Source organism: Diabrotica undecimpunctata, chromosome 4, assembly GCF_040954645.1.
Source record: "Diabrotica undecimpunctata isolate CICGRU chromosome 4, icDiaUnde3, whole genome shotgun sequence".
Lineage (NCBI taxonomy): Eukaryota > Metazoa > Arthropoda > Insecta > Coleoptera > Chrysomelidae > Diabrotica > Diabrotica undecimpunctata.
Genome location: NC_092806.1, coordinates 140,266,687 through 140,286,103, shown reverse-complemented (window position 1 = coordinate 140,286,103; position 19,417 = coordinate 140,266,687). Strand labels below are relative to the sequence as shown.

Here is a 19,417-nt window from a genome sequence, read left to right as displayed (position 1 = left end):
TTCATAATCATAATATCCGCAATAATTCATATTTCATCATTTTTCATAAATAGCAGCATTATTATTATTATTATTCCATCTTCTGTATCCCATTCATGTCCTTTACTTAAAAAAAAATTGTTTCATTTTATAAATATAACTTAAAATTAATAATGTCTTCTTATTTCTTCACTTATTGTTCATATTTGTAAATGTCTTTTATGTTAAAAACTCCTCTAAGATACCCACTCTCAGGATATTTCAATAAATAACTATTTTCTCCATCTTCTGTTTCAACTTCATAAGGTCCCTCCAATGGTGGTAAAAGTTTGTTACAAATGTTATCTCTATAATTGCTTACCCTATGTGCTCTAATTAATACTAGTTCTCCTTTTTGAAATTTTTGGTTTGTTCTCATCTTCCTTTTGTTTTGTCTTTTCAAATATTTCTCTCCATTCTTGATGATTCTTAGTTTTACATCTTGACAAATTTGGTCATATTCAGGTTCTATTTCTATAATCCAAGGTCTTTCTGGTCTTATCCTTTTCATTAGAAATAGTGGTATCTCATTAGTCACAGTGTTTGGTAACTGATTTATGTATTGTTCTATCCTTAATAAATGTTGATCCCATACAGTGTGTTTGTTTTCTATTGATATTCTTAAAAATTTTATCACTTCTTGAATATATCTTTCCGAAGGATTTGATTGAGGATGTCTGATGCTTGTAAAACTTAATTTGGTTCCATTTCTTGTCATAAAATTTTTGAATCGGTCGTTTTGGAAATATGTGGCATTATCCAGTATGCATTGTTTAGGTTTTCCTATTTCTTCAAAATAATTGTTTAAATTATTTATGATAGTGTTGACTTTTGTATTTTTACTGGAATAAAGTTTGATGAATTTTGAAAATAAATCTACGATTACCATGATATGTTTATGTCCATTTCCTTCCGTTTGTATCAAGTCACTCAAAAAATCTATAGCTATTATATCTAAGGGCTCTTGTGCTATTATATTTTTGGGAGTATTCCAATTTGAAAAATTCTTCGATTTTTGTCTTTGACAAGTATGACATTTTCTAGTCAAGTTTTTGATTATGCTTGTATCCTTCTTGGTGATATAGTTTTCTCGAAACATTAACCATATTTTCTTACTACCCGCGTGTCCATTCTTTTCATGTAAATCCTTCAGTATTTCTTCGGCTAAATTTTTGCTGATGTAATATAACTCTTGCTCTCCAATTCTTTTAATGTAAATTTGATCTTTCAGTATACATCTTTCCTTTTCTTTCTGTGTTAAATTTTGCTGATCTTCTCTAATGGCTTGTTTTGAGTACATTCCCTCCTGTTCTTTTAATATATTTAATCCGATTTGAATTTTTCTCTCTTCTCTTGTTCCTTCCTCTTCGTTCCTTGTCAAGGCATCTGCAATGACATTATCTCTTCCTTTTATATGTCTAATTTCGAAGTTATATTCTTGAAGTAGTAAAGTCCCACGATGTATTCTATTATTAAGCAATTTGTTATTCATGATATTTATTAACGATAAATGGTCAGTTTCAATATAAAATTTTGATCCTAATAAATAATACCGAAATTTTGTTACACAAAATAGTATGCTAGCAAATTCCAATTCGGTGACACTATACCTCTTCTCGTAATTTCTGGTTACACGTGACACAAATGAAATAGGAACTTCTTCATTGTCCTGGACTTGTAACAACACTCCTGCAAATTTGTGCATGGAAGCATCTGTCTGTAGAATGAATGGCAAATCGTACCTGGGGTGATAAATTCTTAGATTAGTCCGAAATATGTCCTTTAAATTTTGAAAGGCCTGGTTTTGTTCTTCTTTCCATTTCCATTTTTGATCCTTCTTCAATAGTTGAATTAATGGTAATTCTTTCTCACTCAAGTCTGGAATTAATCGTTTAAAGTAGTTGATTAGGCCTATAAATCCTCGTAAATTTTTCAAATTTTTCGGTGCTGGATAGTTCATTATTTTCTCAATTCTTTCTTCGTCCATAGAAATACCACTTCTGTCTAATTTATATCCTAAATACGTGACCTCTTGTTGATAAAACTGGCATTTGTTTAAGTTAATTTTTAATCCTGCTTCATTCAATGCATTCAACAAAATATTTATGTGTGTTAAATGTTCGTGTGATGTGTGAGAATAAATGAGAATATCGTCAATGTAGTGTATAATAAAGTCTTCGTATTGATCCAAAATTTGATGTAAAGCACGTACAAGAGCTGAACATGCACTTTGCAAACCGTATGGAACTACTTTAAATCTATATATTACCCCATCTATCGAAAAGGCTGTAAAATCCCTACTATCTTTATGCAATGGTATCAACCAAAAGCTATGCTTCAGGTCAATTTTTGTAAAATAATTTGATTTAGTTATTTTTCCAAAGATTGCATCTACACTTTGTGGTGCTTCATATTGTGGTGTTGAATATTTGTTAATGTTCCTGGCATCGAGGCATAATCTTAACTCACCATTGCTCTTCTTCACTACCACTATAGGGTTTATGTACTTTGAATTGCTGTTTTCAATTATTCCGTTTTGTAACATCTTCTCTATCTCCTTTGAAACTTCTTTCCGGTATTTATAAGGAATTGGATATGTCTTCGATTTAAAATTTTCTATTCCTTTTACCTCAATTTTATGCATGTACTTTTCAGCCACTCGGTTTTCGGATTTTATCAAACCATCATATTTTTGCAACAATCTTCCTACATCTTCTTTCCATTCTTCTGCACATACTAAATTTTCTTCCAATTCCATTTTACTTTCTTCTGGTTCATTATTTATAAAATTGTAGTTTGTATGATTTTGAATATTGTTAATTTCCTTTATCTTTAATTCCTCTTGTTTTGATTCCTCGTCTTCTGTATTTCCAAATTTCAGTACTTCTTCTTGAATTTGTAAAGTTTTGTTTACATAATCGATGACCATTCCATTTCTGTCCATTTCGTCTGTCCCAATCAAAATATCATGTCTCATGTTTTCTACTATTATGAATTGCATACTATATTCGGTTGTATCAAATAATACTTTTCCCACTATTCCCTTCTTTGCTTCATATAGTTTTTTGTTGTTTGCACCCACTAGATTAACCTTTGGAATTGAATAACAATATTTTTGAAAATTTAATTCATTAATAACTTTATTGTCAATTAGTGAAACTTCAGAACCCGTGTCTATTAAAATTTTAACTTGTTTTTGAAAGAATTTACCCTGAATTAAAATTAACCCTTGCAAATTTTGATTTTTCTTTTCTTCCCCAAATGTTATGAACTCCCTTGGATGCTCATAGTGACATACGGCCGCATTTAGCAGGTGCTTTATTGAAAATTTGGTGATTGTGAATCTGTTGTGTATTGTGTGTCAAAGGGTTGTGATGGTGATGATGTGTTGAGTGTTTCAATTGGTGACTCTTGTTGACTGACGTCGGTGTATGATTGATGGTGACTTAGAAAATTCACTTGTCTTTTTTGGTTATTTCTATTTATATCTTCTAGACTTCTAGTGTTATGGTTTCGATTGTTTGTGTAGTTTTGATTTGACTGTTGTTGTGAATTGTTTGTCTGATTCTGTTGAATGGCACTGTTTGAAAATGCATGATTCATATTGCCATTGGAGTTAAAGTTTCTGTTGTTATTATTGTAATTATTTCTGTTAAAATTTCCGTTGTTTTGATTATTGTAATTACCGTTTTGATACCGTCCATTATTTCCATAGTTATTGTTGTTAGTTTGATTGTTACGATTATAGTTTTGGCGATTAAAGTTCTGATTATTTTGGTTGCGGTAGTTATTATTATTATTCCTAAAGTTCGAGTTATTATAGTTGTTGTTACCATTATTTTGTCTATAGTTATTGTTAAAATTACGATGATTATTGAAATTATTGCCGTTCTGATTATTGTTTCTGCTGTAGTTATTGCTCCCATTGAAGTTGTTATTATTATTATTATTTGCTTGGTCATTGTTTTGATACATGGGGTTTCGTTGCTCATGCATCATCAAAAATTGGCACAGTTTGTCTATTTCTTTAAAGTTGTATAACATCATGATATCTTCCAATGTCCGATCAAAGTGTTGCACGATACAACCCACAATGTATTCTTCGTTAAAACCACAGTCTAAGTATTGAGCTGTGCTGTAAATTTGCATGGCGTACCGGTGGTATGACATGCTACGATTTGGGTTGTATTTGCCACTTAACAGCTCGTTTTTGATTGAACGCTGTTGTGCTTGACCCCAGAAATATTCACTGAATTTGGTTGCAAAGTCTTCCAGATCCACCAACTCATTTTCTTTGTTCGAAAACCATAGTAACGCCTCATCCGTCATCTGGTTTCTGATGAATTCTTTAAAGTCTTCGAAATTTCTGTAAGATGCATATCTGTGCCTAAGGAATTTCATGAAAGGTACTGGATGCTGCTGTTTTATTCTTCCACTAAAATAGATTTTACAATCTCTTTCGACCGTTTGTACAACCGGCCTTGCATCCAATTCCTTCTGTGTCACTTCTTTAAGAGACTCTTGTACTCTCCCAATTTCTTTCTCCATTATCTCTTTGGTCTTATTCATATTTTCATCTATTTCATCTTCTTTTTTCTTCCACTGTTCATTAATGTCTCGTCGAAATATCTCTTCCTTCTGCTCAATATGATGCTCCAGCTGTACTGCCAACACTCCCATTTGTTCGTCAATATCTTCGAACTTTTTTTGGTTATTTTGTTGTTCTAGCTTCAAATTTTGTTCCATTAATTCAATCTTTTTATTTTGAGTTTCATTATTCTTTTCCAGCTGTGCCGATAACACTTCCATTTGTTCTTTGCACTGCTCTTCCATCTTGGCCATTTCTAGGGTTAACTCTTCTTTTACTTCTTCTATCTTCTTTCCCAACTTATCCTCAACCTGTTGTGCCATCTGTTGTATTTTGTCATCAAAATTTTGTGTTATTTCCCGTTTTATTTCTTTTTTTGTATCTTCAAGGTCTTTTGTCATATGTTGTTTATTTTCTTCTGCTTTCTGCTTTATATTTTGCTCAGTTTTTTTTATTTCCTGTAACAAAATTGCCATCATCTTGTGAAAGTCCAATTCATCCTTCTTTACGGGCTGAGCTTGGTCTCCACTTGCCATTTGCCTTTCCATTTGTGCTTCTTCTGGCTGTCTTTTCTCCTCCATTGTCTCCTGTACTTCTTCAGTCTCTTTAATTTGTTCTTCGGTTCTGTCTGTCACTTCCTGTTCTTCTTCTACGTTCTTATGTGATCTAGTCTTTCTTTTGTCCATGTTTATTTTTATTTAATTTCAATTCACTCAATAAACTTATTATCTACACAAATTATACTCTTAACACCCTGTATATTATGTTATTAAATGTTTAAGGTACACCACTGGTTAATACTTTGTTATAATGCACTACCTGTCACCGTCCAAATACACAGCCACACGTTGGGCTCGCCAAATTGTTATGATATGTGAATTCGATGCAAGAAAACTACAAGTTGCTCTTATTTACCGGCTAGCTTTATGAAGATAAAAATAATTTTTTTAAGTTGATTAATTTGTAATATTGTTAAATTTAGAAATGCTTTTAATAAAATTTATTGAACGCCTGAAAATAAAAAAAATTTGACAAACATTTATTCTACTCACCTTGTATTCTCTAAATCTGTATTTTGAATTTAAATTTTTTTTTCTTATTTGTCTTAGAACATGCAGACTCTTAACTCAAGCGAGTTCTGTGACCTGTACTGCTTGATAAAGCTATATAAAATTATATAAAGCAAAAATCACCACACAAGAAGTTTTATTTTTAATGTACTGTGCAATTATTCACAAGTGATCAATTAAATATTACACAACGATATCTTGTATAATATATAAAAAAAATTATTTAAGATTCTTCCAATAAATAAGCCAATACTTAACCGTTTAGTACTAATATGAATGGATTTAGATTTATGACGTAATACAATATTGAAGTAAGTATATGAAATTAGTGTTTTGTGAAGTTGCAACAAGAAATACTTGATCTAAGATCTAATACGCGTTTGCCTGTCAAAGTATTTATAACCTCACTTACTATCTTTTTAGAGCGAAAACAAAGGTTTATAATCCTTCAATTTTTTTAGTTTAACTGTTTTGTTTAATGATTTTAGTAAGCAAAAGAAACGGTGAATTATATTTGGTTAATATTACAAAAGCGATAATAAAATTTTTGTGAACTTGACTTCAAATTATTTTGTTTTTTAACACAAAGATGATTTAGAATGATATAGGCTGTTTAAAAAAAAAAGGTAAGATTATTTCTAAAGAAATTTCAAAACTTGCGTTTAACTTTATTAAAGTTCACTTTCGTCTTTCAGATAATCCCTTCTCTAAAAATTTTATGGAAATCTTCAATAACAAAGATTGCATCTTTCAGTGACGTCTTCTAATGGATTAGGGCCGCAAAACTATCAGAATTATCTCTCCAATGGTTGAGAAATATTTATAAGTACCCAAAATGAATTTTAAATGATCTTCAGTCAAAAAATAAACACCAAACGGTCTCTTTATTCAGCGAGAATTCAAATGAGTGGAAAAACTCACCTTTCTGGTAGCAGTGGACCTCTTTATGATGACTGCTAACAATTCCCTTATCGGAAAATATACTGTTAATCTGCAGGCTTTGCTAAAATTTAATCAGAAACGATGGTTTCTTATCGGCAAGGTAATTTGAATATACTTTGTTATAATTCAGGACTTTTTTAAGGTTTTTTAAAATACTTTTGAAAAATTGTGACTGCTGAAAAAAATCAAAAATTTTCTGCCCCTTCGTAACTATTGATTTTCTATCTTTTATTTTTCATTGCTTACCAGATCTCCAAGCATTTTGACAATGTTTTTTAAGATCTGACAGGATTTTTGTATATTTTTGACATTTATGATTAAAATAAAAAAAATATTTTAAATTTTCATAAATTGTTAAATCTTGAGAATTATATTGACTTTTGAAATGAATTGAAACAAATACTAGAGAATTTAAGCATTCTTTTGACATATAATTTCTACAACAAATGATAATTTAAATATTAAAATTTTTACTAACAAATTTGACATACACCAATTTTAACATGAATTAGTTGCTTTTATTTTGCTTTTATTTAATTTTAAAGCTATCTGAAAGCATTTTTGATATTGAATCACTGAGAATTGTCTTCAGATTACCTGTCCATTAAAGATTATATCATTCTGAACTCTTATTTATGAGATATATCCTATTTCACCTCCTAACACGTTTTATTTTCCGAGCTCTATCCATGTTAACTGTATGTTTACTAACAAATTGAAACTTCTTACTTTGTGAATAAATGACTTAAATATTTTATCTGTTTTAGGACTGTTGAAGATTCTATTGACTTGTATATATTAGAATTTGGATTATAATAAAAATTGTAATTAATTAATAAATACAAATTTATGGTTTTTATTTCCACTCGATCCGAAGTGGTTTGATATTTGCTTTTTGTATCTTTATGTTGTGGCTATATTGGCTTATTCTGTAAGTATCTCTTACATAAATAATATAATATATATATAACGAACAATAACTTAAGTTTAAATCATAATCAATTTCATGATCAACAATTGTTTTTGGTTTAATTTTTTTTTATATATATTTTTTTTTTTAATTGAAAAGTGTTTATCAACCAACTATAACTCAGTGGCTATAATAACTCACGTATTAAAAGAATCTTATTTCTATTATGCTAAATTTGTTTATAATAAACCAACTGGTTTTAATTATAATAATAATAAAATTATTTTGAAAACATTAATTAAATCTGGTGATACAATATAGTCCTTATTGGTTTGTTACATGTCTGTGAATTCTGCTTATTTTTGCTTTTAGTTTCTTTCTTATTGTTGAATCTAGTTTCAACTATTAAATTAACAACAACAATACAATTGTTTGAGTTAAATATATATGTGGTATATTCAATATTGTCATTTTGTTTTATGTTCATACTATTCATAAAAAAAAAACTGTTTAGGAGCTTTAATTTCATAACAATATATATATATATATATATATATATATATATATATATATATATATATATATATATATATATCTATATATATATATATATATATATATATATATATATATATATCTACTATATATATATATATATATATACATATATATATATATATATATATATATATATATATATATATATATATACATTTAAAATATATTCAATGGTTGAATAGCAGAGGTTTTATCGGTCAACAATTGGCAAATAAAAGTCGTCAACTACTTTTTTTTATTTTTAAAAGCATCATCCGTTCACTACAAATAAAAAAAATTTTAGAATATAAGTAAACAACCAGCAGGGTTCATACTTACAAAAACAATTTGTAGGGTTTTTTTATAGATGTTATAAAAACTCTACGATAACTTAAAATTAAAGATTAACAACTAAACGAGAGAAACGAAACAAAAAAATACAAGAAAAACTGTAAGGACACTAGTTCATTTAATTTTAGTTCTCCGCTGCCCCAGGAGAGAATGCCTGAAAACAAGGTCAGTTAGGCATGTCAACCGTTTTTTCATATCGTCGACTTAATTGGAGAAAGTAACTACAAGTTAACTTTATGTAAAATTTTGAAATTGATGTTTATGTTCATTTTGGAACTCGAGTTTGACACAGTCATGAAATTAACGGGGAGAGAAAGAGAAGCTATATGCGACTGATACAACATGTGTCGAAAAGTCTGTTCCTCTGTGATGTCAGTAAATTATCATGGACAGCTTCGAGGTACGGAAGAAGACCAAATCCAAATTGACGAAGCCAGATTTGCGTTCAGAAGAAAGTACAATAGAGGGCAAATGTTAAATGGAGACCATCGAGCAGAATCAGAAGACAACGATGCTGAAGCGGAAAATAATTGGACTCATGGACGCCGAATTGACGGTCTGTGGGTCTTCGGATTAAAGATTATAGAGGAGGTCCGATATTTTTATGTTTCCATCCTTAGTTTTCATCATACAAAGGACAGTTGAAGCTGGATCAGTAATTCACTCGAACGAATGGCAAGCATAAGGTAATTTGCACCAATTGGGCTACGTGATCTCAAACCTTAACCACCAGGAAAATTATGTCGACCTACAAACAGGAGCACATACACAATGGATAGAAAGATCCTGGTCGGAGAGTAAAATTACGATTTTGAAGAAAATGAGAGGAGTTCCTGTCAGCACTTTGCAGTCCCATTTGGATTGTGTTGCGTGAAAAGTGCTACAAAGAAATGTAGAAGATAAGTTTATCTTTTTTCTGCACGATGTTAGAAATGTATATGTATAAATGTCTCTAATTAAATCTTGTCATATAAATTTACTTTAAAAAGCCAATAAAACTTTTGAATTTTCATTGAACTACTTGTTACTTTATTTTGGCCCAACATATAAATATAGAATTTTAGTGAAAGTCTCAACAGCATTTGATGATAGGTTACGTTCCCTGCATATCGAAATTGCGGTAGACCGCATATCAGACGGTAGACCACACACCCAACTAGAAACTCTGCCGTAGACCGTATACCGAACCGGCACCGATTCATTAATGTGCACAAAATTTTTATAGTTAGATGGTTCATATCTTAAATCATTAGGAGATTGATATGGGTAAATTTACTTCTTTTCTGCAACCACTCTTTACATGATTGTTTAATTTGCTTTCATCTGTTTTTACTTCTGACAAAAATTACGAAAAATAAGGAGACAAAGAGCAGTTCATCTAAATAATCCATTCGTGAGCTTGAATAATCCATGTACTTAAATTATTTATACACATTTATATTTAACTGACCAAGATAGACATCCATCAGGCAATCTTGACAGGTATACCTAAAGAGTGTGTGTGCTCCCGTGTAAATAGGTACACCGGACAGGTCTACATGTTTAGGTGTGCCTGTCAGGTGTACCTAAGCGTGCGTTCATAAAGAGGCGCCGACCCTCGCTCGGGGGCGGACGTAATTTCGGCCGGAAAAAGAGCAGGTACTAAAAGCCGGTAGGTAAATTCGGCCGGAGGTTTTAAGTTGCTTCCTTATCTCATAGGTATTTTCGGCCGCAAATCAAATAAAATAAAAGAATGCTTTATATTAAAATATTTCTTTATTTCAATAAAATTATTACATCAACTTATTTCTATAAATTAAGTAAACTATAAATTTTTAAAAAACGTTTTGATGTGATACAGATTTAACGAAATTAATTCTAGAAATATTGTCAGATCGAAGCATATTTACCATGTTTTCGATAAATTTTAGTTTGTTTTTTACTTGTTTGTCTTTAATTTTTGCTGGAATATTTAAATTTTTTATTTTTAAATATGCATCGATCTGACAATCTTTTAATTTTTCTATAAAAATAAATATAGAAGGGTGACTTGAATAAAAACTAGAATTAAAGTGCGAATGGAATGATTCGCAGGCATTTGTGGTTCTTTTAATTGATGGGTTTTCATATGCTCATATATTTGGTGGAAAATGAGATTCTGGCGCTATGTAGTTTTCTAATAAATAGTCTGCGTATTTATCTATAAGTTTATGGTCCGGTTTGTATGACATGAGATCAAATATGAAACAATCTTCAACTTCAGAGGGGTCTAAATAAGTTAGCCCAAAAGTATGAGTAAGCCATTTGCTTTCCTCGCAGTTTTTATCTTTATACATTTGGGTTAACCCTAATGATTGTATTTTCCTATACCACGCCTGGTGCAAGTGGAATCTACAACCATTTAGTTTGGTTTTGGGAAAGACAACTTTTAATGCGTTATGAATTGCGATTTCAAAATCCACAAATACCTCCTTCGGTTCAAAAACAATATTATAAAGTTCAAAATTTTTAGATTTTACCAACAGAAAAAGTCTCATATATGTGTCACTGGTCTTATTGGGCAACAGACAATACAAAAGAGGAACATAATGCCCATTTTCCAGTCCATGGATGGTAAATAACTGATAAAAATATTTTGTACAATAAGAAAATGTGCCATCCATGTAAAAATCTTTCATTTTACATAAACTTATTATATTTGTATGGCAAGAAAAAACAATGATATTATCAGCTGTGCTGTTAATAAACAAAAAATTTTCACCTGTTGTGGTTTTCGGTCCATAACTATCGAGTACAGAATGTACATCGTGAATATCCTTAGGCAGGGCTGGTAAGAGCTTACGGCGGCTGTTGTACAAATTTCTTCTTATTAGACTGACATCTATCGATGACAAATTCTCTGGCAAATGATTTGAAAGAACGCTTTTAATAATTTTTGAAGGTTTCTCCGATATGTCTTCCTCAGCTTTGCGCTTGCATGAAGTCGTCACTATTTTTCTCTCCAACGTAGTTTCATCGGACTCGTGGTTGTGGATTAATTCACTTCTAGTAACTGTGTATTCCGCACCAACAGTGTACAGTTTGGCTAAACATCTTAAATTTTTCTTTATACACCTCCAACGTACTTCACCACTTTTTAATACGTCCTGTTTACAAAACTGAAACTTTTCTACAACTAGTAAGTCACAACCGCGTGAACTCTTAATTACTGAAACAGATGCCATCGTATACAAATAATATATTTTATGCTTTCTATCGACTAGTAGCTTCAAGATAAGTTATAATACTGACTAGCTATAATAATTTTATACCTGTTATTTGTGAATTTTATACATTTAAAGGAATAATCTTAAGTAGGTACAACATAGTTATTAGAATAAAGAGATAAGTAAATTAAAGGTATTTCCGACAGGTACACAGGATTAGGTATTTCCAAATAAATACACAATTAATATTTTACAGAAACTATGAAGCGTAATTACCAATATTTTAATCTCATCGTAAACATCAACCCCTCGGCCGAAATTACCCCTATCATAAATGGTACCCCTTGATTTATGCAGGTAGGCCAAGGGATTACCGGCCGAAATTACGCCCGCCGTCGCTCGGGCCATGGGATGGTATCATTTAATCGGTTTTCGGTAAAATAAATGCATTACTTTAAATGCGAGAGTTCACCGTCAGTGCTACGCTCTAGGCGAGGAGGCGGTGCGATGGTCTCCGTTATGAACGCACCCTTACAGTGTGTGGCCGGACTTTTAGCAAGAAACATAGGTTATTAATTATTGTGGATATGAAGTGGTTGAACATTTTTAGCGATAGTTTAAAATATTTTTTATTAAAATTGTTATTTTATGTTTCGAATTTTTATTGTTGTTTATAATTAAATTCTGTGAAGTTTACCCATTGTAAGATATATTTTATTGTATATCTTACATAATTGTATTGTTTATATTTTTCAAACCTAATAAAAATTTTTAAAACCAATTAACCGTCACCTACATGAGGACGTTTATAGTCTTAACATATAATATAAAGAGTTTACAACATGTAAATATTTATTCATTTTAGTAAAGCATAAACTTTTGGTTTACGTGTGTCTGTTACTTCTACCAGTTTCAAAATCAAAAATGAAATTCTTCAGTATCTTTGTTTTGTTTGTCTGTTTTACTGTATCAATTAATGCAGATCGGGATTATGGACCAAAAGGTAAATATTTATTATTATAATGTTAAAATCATAGTTAGTTCTGTCACAATTGTTTAATCAAATATATATTTTTTCTAATGAAAGATAATGCGACTAATCTATTTTTATTTATGTTTTTTCGTTTAAAGTTACGTATTTTTAAGAGTTTTTTACAGAGAACATAGTAGTTCGCCAGTCACATAATATTTACTACATTATAGCACATACTAATATTATTAGTTCACTAAATCAGCATTTGCTGATTACTCCGCTTTCCGGACACAGTCAGTAATTACTGTAGTAACTATATATTTTTATTTTTATTTGTGTATCTATTAATATATTTTGTAATATTTCTGTTTTTAAAATATTAATTGTTCAAATACATACATTGCACTTCATCATCTCTTTCTTTTTAGACTGCTTTGAACCTGTTAGTATTGCACACGATGTAGTGTGCTATCTTGCGTCTATTCAAGTATGGCGATGGGACGTAAAATCCAAGTCTTGTGTAACCGACTGGACTATTGGATGCGATTGGACAAAGAACAATTTCCCCACTGAAGATGAGTGTAACAAGGTAGCAAGACCAGTTTGCCAACAATTACTTGTGGCATAGAACCACAAAACTCAACTACAAAACACCATTTTTATGAGTAATATAATGTTTATTATGTCTATAAGTGTATTATTATAACTAATATAGTGAGTCTTACTTCTGTAAGTTTAAAAGTAAAAGGCAAATTGTGATACTTAATTCCAAAATGCTGATTTTTAAGTATGAAATAGACAGCCGGCTAATTCTGAGTTAGGCATTCCTTGTTTTAGTTATCATTATTATTCTCCGTTCACAAATTGTTGGGAGCACGAAATGTGCCTCAAAGTCATAAAACGGTCGTAAAATTTGTATCATCACAGGCATTCCTGAGGTGTTTATTCATTAAATAATAATATAATGTTTTAATACTCTTATATATAATATTAATAATGTCTTAATACTAATATATTTAGCAAAAAACAATTAAAACTTTCACGGCTAATGTTGGTTATTATATTATATTAATAAAAATAAGAATTTAACCATTAACAAAGTAAATAAGAATACCTTATCTCTTTGAATATTTCAATATTAATCTTCGCGTTTAATCACTTTACTAGAAAACCTGGAATTCATATCCGAAGGTACTATTCGTTGCAAGATAATTAGGATGGTATTCCCCAGATTTTTAGTAATATAATGGGTATAAAGATGCCGGCTTTGGCCACGTGCCTGGTTTAAATTTTTTTGTTTACTACGTTTTTGATCGCATGTAATTTACGGCTCGTCGGTGTTTCCGCGTCTACGGCAGTAATTATTAGTGTCTCGAATATTTCTTTTGCGAATTTTATGCAGTGCGTGAGTGATTTTTTATTCCATATACCTACGAACATATACGTACGTTTCGCTCGTGCTCGTTTTGTTGGATTGTTTGTGATGGCTTGACAAAAGCTGAAATTTGTAGTTGACAAAATGGCGGAAAGGCGAAACATCACAGTCCTTAGACTTCCACACTACCACAGCGAAATAAATCCAATTGAACTTATTTGGGCACAAATGAAAAGTTATGTGGCTAGAAAAAATACGTCATATAAAATACAAGCTTTACGTGAATTGTTATACGAGTTTTTACAACATATTACAGAACAAAACTGGAAAGATGCAGTAAGACATGTAATAGAAGTAGAACAAAAAATGAGAGATCTTGATAACATACTTGATGCGACCGTAGAGACACAACCACTAATTATTAACCCTCAAGACGACTCGGATTCCGAAGTTGATCCTATTTATTTTGAATTTGAATAGCTTTCTAATCGTAATTATATAAGGTAAGTAATAGTAATTGTAATTTGTATATATATATATATGTATAATATAAATAATGCAAGGTATAAAAGGGGAAAGGCGCAAAATGTCGCCTGTCAAAATGTTCAATGTGCTTTAAATGTATCCATTTTTTTTTCAAATCCTGAGAAAACTAAAAAGCATTTTTGAAAAATTTAAAGGCAGAATGAAATATTTATTAAAATAAATAAAAAGTGTTTTTTGCATGCAATATTTTCAATTAAAAATTATACTATATTTTCACCCCTGTTACATAACATATTAAAATAAACATTGTAGAAGTTTTCAGGGACTTTCTGCCCTCAGTAATAACGTAATCTTTCATTCTGCGTTTAAATTTTTCAAAACTATTTATTAGTTTTCTCCGGATTCGAAAATAATGGATACATTTAAAACACATTAAAAATTTTGCCAAGCGACATTTGGCGCCTTTCCCCTTAATTAAATAAATGTATCTTTTAAAAATGGCAAGAAAGTTTTTATTTTTGAATAAAATAAAGAAGTTTTATTTAAACAAAAATACAATTTACATAAGTACAATTTAAAAAATATATTTATTTAGTTCAAATAAATGTTTCAATCATATGATCTACTGGTCGGTCATCTGTAACCATTCAAAATACCTTCGTAATCGGATTGACTGCTGTATTGTATTGCTTTAGATACAAGGTGGGTTAGTCCAAAACATCTTAAACCGTCAATATCAGGTTGGTTTTTACTATTATATCGTATTACCTATCCTCTTTGTATTTCAGTTCTCTAATTATGGTTAAACTTGTAGTGAGCTATCGACAAATTGTGAACCGATTATAGACAATCATTATACTCAGTTCCCTTTCATATGAAAGAGGTACGCATTTAGTAAATAAATTGCGTTACCAAAAATATCAAAAAATACGGCTAAAGCACTGGTGGTACACTTATAGCTTTTGTGATAAGACAGTGGAAAATCAATTACACAAACTGTTAAACCGTGAACATATTTCTTGTATTGATTCTAAAATATTATAAATTGCACAATAATCCATAAAGCGGAATCAAAGATTTGTGTATAAAATGCCAATAAAACAATTAAAATAAAAATCAAGTACAACATGGTCATTAAGGCCTTATATAGCATTGATGGTAGTTAATGTGGATAAGATGGTGGAAAATCAATTACATAAATGGTTAAGTTATGAATTAGGATCATGTATTGATTGAAAAATAATATAAATAACACAATAATCGGTAATTCACGAAAAAGAAATAAATTTATGTATGACGTGCTAATAAAACATTTAAAATAAAAATAAAGTTTATAGAAAACAATTTAAGCATTTTGGATTTTTTTCTTAATATTGCTTGTCTGGTACATTATGCAGACTTCTCAGCTATCAAGACATGCTAATACAAGTGTTTATGCTGGTTATCTTCATCGGTAAAATAACAAAATACCGTGTTGAGAGAATGACGAGCCAACTCATCGACGTAATCTTCTTCTCATGGCGCCTTCTCCTTTCGTTGGCGATCCAAATGGCACTTGTAGTTTTGGAAACCGCTGCGCAAAAGATTTCTGCGGATGAGCGGTCAAACCATCTCCTTAGGTCTTTCAGCCACGAGTTCTTGCGGCTTCCTAGTGATCTTTTGCGCTGTACTTTTCCTTCCAGTATAACTTGAAGTAATTCATATATTTCGCCTCTCAGGACCTAAGTATTGCATTTTCCTCTCTTTGATTATTCTTAGTAATTCTTTTTGTTTACACATGCGACGAAGTACTTCAACATTAGTAACTCTTTGTAGCCATGGAATTCTCAACATTCGTCTGTATATATACATCTCAAAGGCATCTATTCTTTTTTCTATTTCAGCGTCCATTTTCCAATTTCACAGCCATACAGTGAGACAGAAAAAACGTAACATCTGATCATTCGGATTTTAAGCTGCAGACTAAGGTTTGATCTTGTAAAAAATGTTTTCATGCTCATGAATGTTTTTCTTGTCTGTTCGATTCTTGATAGTTTTTCTTTTTTTGGATTACACTGACTATTGATATTTACTCCCAGATATTTTATGGAATTAACCTGTTTTATTATTTGGGTGGGCAGCATTTGGAAAACTGAGAGAAACTTTTAAAAGTGAGCTGCCCACATGCCTAAAGAGAAAGGTATTTGATCAGTGCGTCCTCCCAGTTTTGACGTACGGAGCAGAAACACTTACCTTAACAAAAGCAGCAGCTACCAAACTGAGAGTCACGCAGAGAAGAATGGAGCGGTCCATGTTAGGAATAACTCTGCGAGACAGAATAACCAACGAAGACATCAGGAGAAGAACCGGAGTGACTGACATCATCGAGAAGATAGCCAGACTAAAATGGAGATGGCAGGACACATAGCCAGAATGACAGATGGGCGATGGACAAAGAGGTTAGTGGAATGGAGGCCAAGGGAAGACAAGAGAAGCGTCGGTCGACCACCTAGAAGATGGACTGACAATTTAAGAAGACTCAATAAAAACTGGATAAGAGCGGCGCAAGATAGACGAGGTTGGAAACATGAGGAAGATGCCTATGTTCAGCAGTGGACTCTTGAGGCTGGATGATGGTGATGATGATTATTTGACCCTTGGCATACACATGTAAGTCTGTTGGTATCTTTGAAAATACTAAAATTTTATTCTTGGAAACATTTAGATGTATATCGAACATTTCGCTGTGGTGAACTACCCCATTTATTATATTTTGCAGTTCTTGTGCGTTGTTCGCTATTAAGACGGTATCATCAGCATATCCGATGTTGTCTATACTGATTCCGTTAATCTTAATTCCGCCTTGGACCTCGTCTAATGCTTCTCTGAATATAGACTCCGAATACAAATTAAACAGTAGCGGTGATAAGACGCAACCCTGTCTCACTCCTTGTCAGATTTGTATATCTTCAGATGTTGTGTGCTCTATTTCAATTGTTGCCGTTTGGTGCCAGTATAGTTCTGAGATAATTCGCAAGTCTTGTTCGTCAACTCCAGTTGTTCTCAGAATTTCGATTATCTTTTGATGGTTAACGCAGTCAAATGCTTTTCGATAGTCAATAAAACATGCATATACATCTACATTCATGTCTCTGTATCGTTGCATTAACACATTTAAAGCAAACAGAGCCTCTCGTGTTCCCAATCCGTTTCGAAATCCGAATTGAGTGTCCCTCATCTGGAACTCACACTTCATGTAAATTAGTGTATATGGTGTATGGATAATTCTGAGAAAAATTTTAAGGACATGAGACATCAAGCTTAATATTCGATAATCATCGCATTGTGTGGAATTCGATTTTTTTTTAGTAATGCTAAGAATGTTGATTTTAGCCCGTCTGTTGGTATTTTACCTGTGTCATATATCTTATTGAATAGTGCTGTTCTAGGCTTTTACTTTCGTTATCTGTAATTAGTTATAGTATTTCGACATTGATATTGTCTGAACCGGTGGCTTTTCCATCTTTCTGTGATTTTACTGACTGAATCACTTCTTCTTTGGTTATTTCTGGGCCTTCTTCATTTATTCGATTATCTGTGGATGGTGAAGAACAAGGTCTATCGTCGACAAAAAGAGTTTCTATATATTCTTTCTATCTCTTTAGTTTGTATGCTGTGCCCATAATTATTTCGTTATTATCATTTTTTAATATTGTTGCTTGTCTCTTTTTGTGTCTATCTGTTATTTCCTTTACTTTTTTATGAATATTAAAGGTGTCGTATTTTTCCTGAAGTTGTTCAATTTCTAGTAATTTTGTTGACATCCAGTTTTCTTTCGCCTCCCTGCACTTTTTTCTAATGATTTTATTGATTTTCTTGTATTCTATTGGGCTTGTTTTATGTTTTCGTCTCACATCCATGAGGTCCATGATCTCTTGCGTTATCCATTCTGGTTTTTTGTTGTGTATTCTGAACCCGATGTCTTCTTCTTGTATCTTTGTTATTTTTGTTTTTAGAACAGTCTCTGTTACTTCAATGTCTATCTGTACTAAGTTTTCGATCGTTTTTATTTCTTTCTCAAGCTTGATACTTATTTTTTTTTCAGTTCAGGGTTCTTCAGTTGTGAGATGTCTATTTTTCTTGTCACTGTTTTCTTTTTGACTTTGAGAAATCTTTTTAATCTAAAATCCATTATAACTGGATTGTGATCGCTATGTATATTATACAATATAACGTAATAGAGACATGATATTTTGATTATAAAAATCAATCGTTCTTGTCATATGAAATTGTCCAAAAACAATGAATGATTCTTAAATCTCACCTACAAAAATAAAATTCACCTATGCCATATCATATAATAGATACATGTAGAATAGATATCTATTAATTGCTGCTAGAGTATTCTCACTATTTCTTAATCCTAGCTGACAGCTACCGACTTCACAGCGATAAAACATTTGTCGCACAATGCTAAAGATTAGGTGAGCTTGATGGGGATAACAAAATTTCTGATACATCATTTCTTCTAAAGTATTAGTCGGATACATGAGTCTAATATAATATTTAAATCCACTATAGTTTATTGAAGAATGATAGTATAAACGGTGTGGCCGCTCTACGAGTGAATGATTTCCCCTCAACTGTACAGCAGGTTTATGGCCTATCTATTTGATGTTTAACTGTGTTGGCTAAAGGTTGAAAACAAATAATTAACATGCCAAGCGAATATTTTCGAGAGAAATAGATTCAAATGGTAAAATGGTATTATGGGAACCATTCTATTGTAGAAATAATACAGTTATTTATTGCTGCTTTTGAAAAGCTCCCAATTCCGACAGAGAAAACAGTTCGACCAATTATTAAAAACTTTGAAAATTTCGTTTGCATAAATACTTGTATAAAATGCCTTCCAACAAATCAACCACGATCGATTATCCAACGCAAACTGACAGGTATACACTACGAATGTCGTGTAAACGACATGCGTGTGTGCTCCCGTG

General features: G+C 31.4%; 1 protein-coding gene and 1 long non-coding RNA gene across 2 annotated transcripts in view; one reads left to right on the top strand and one right to left on the bottom strand.

Moving 5' to 3' along the window:
* The window catches only part of LOC140440117 (uncharacterized), a 352,003-nt gene that overhangs the window by 86,160 nt on the left and 246,426 nt on the right, over nt 1-19,417 (bottom strand). The window lies entirely within an intron of this gene.
* LOC140438455 (uncharacterized) lies at nt 12,189-13,266 on the top strand. Its single transcript, XR_011950534.1, has 2 exons — nt 12,189-12,604; nt 13,003-13,266. It is a non-coding gene; the product is annotated as an uncharacterized lncRNA (long non-coding RNA).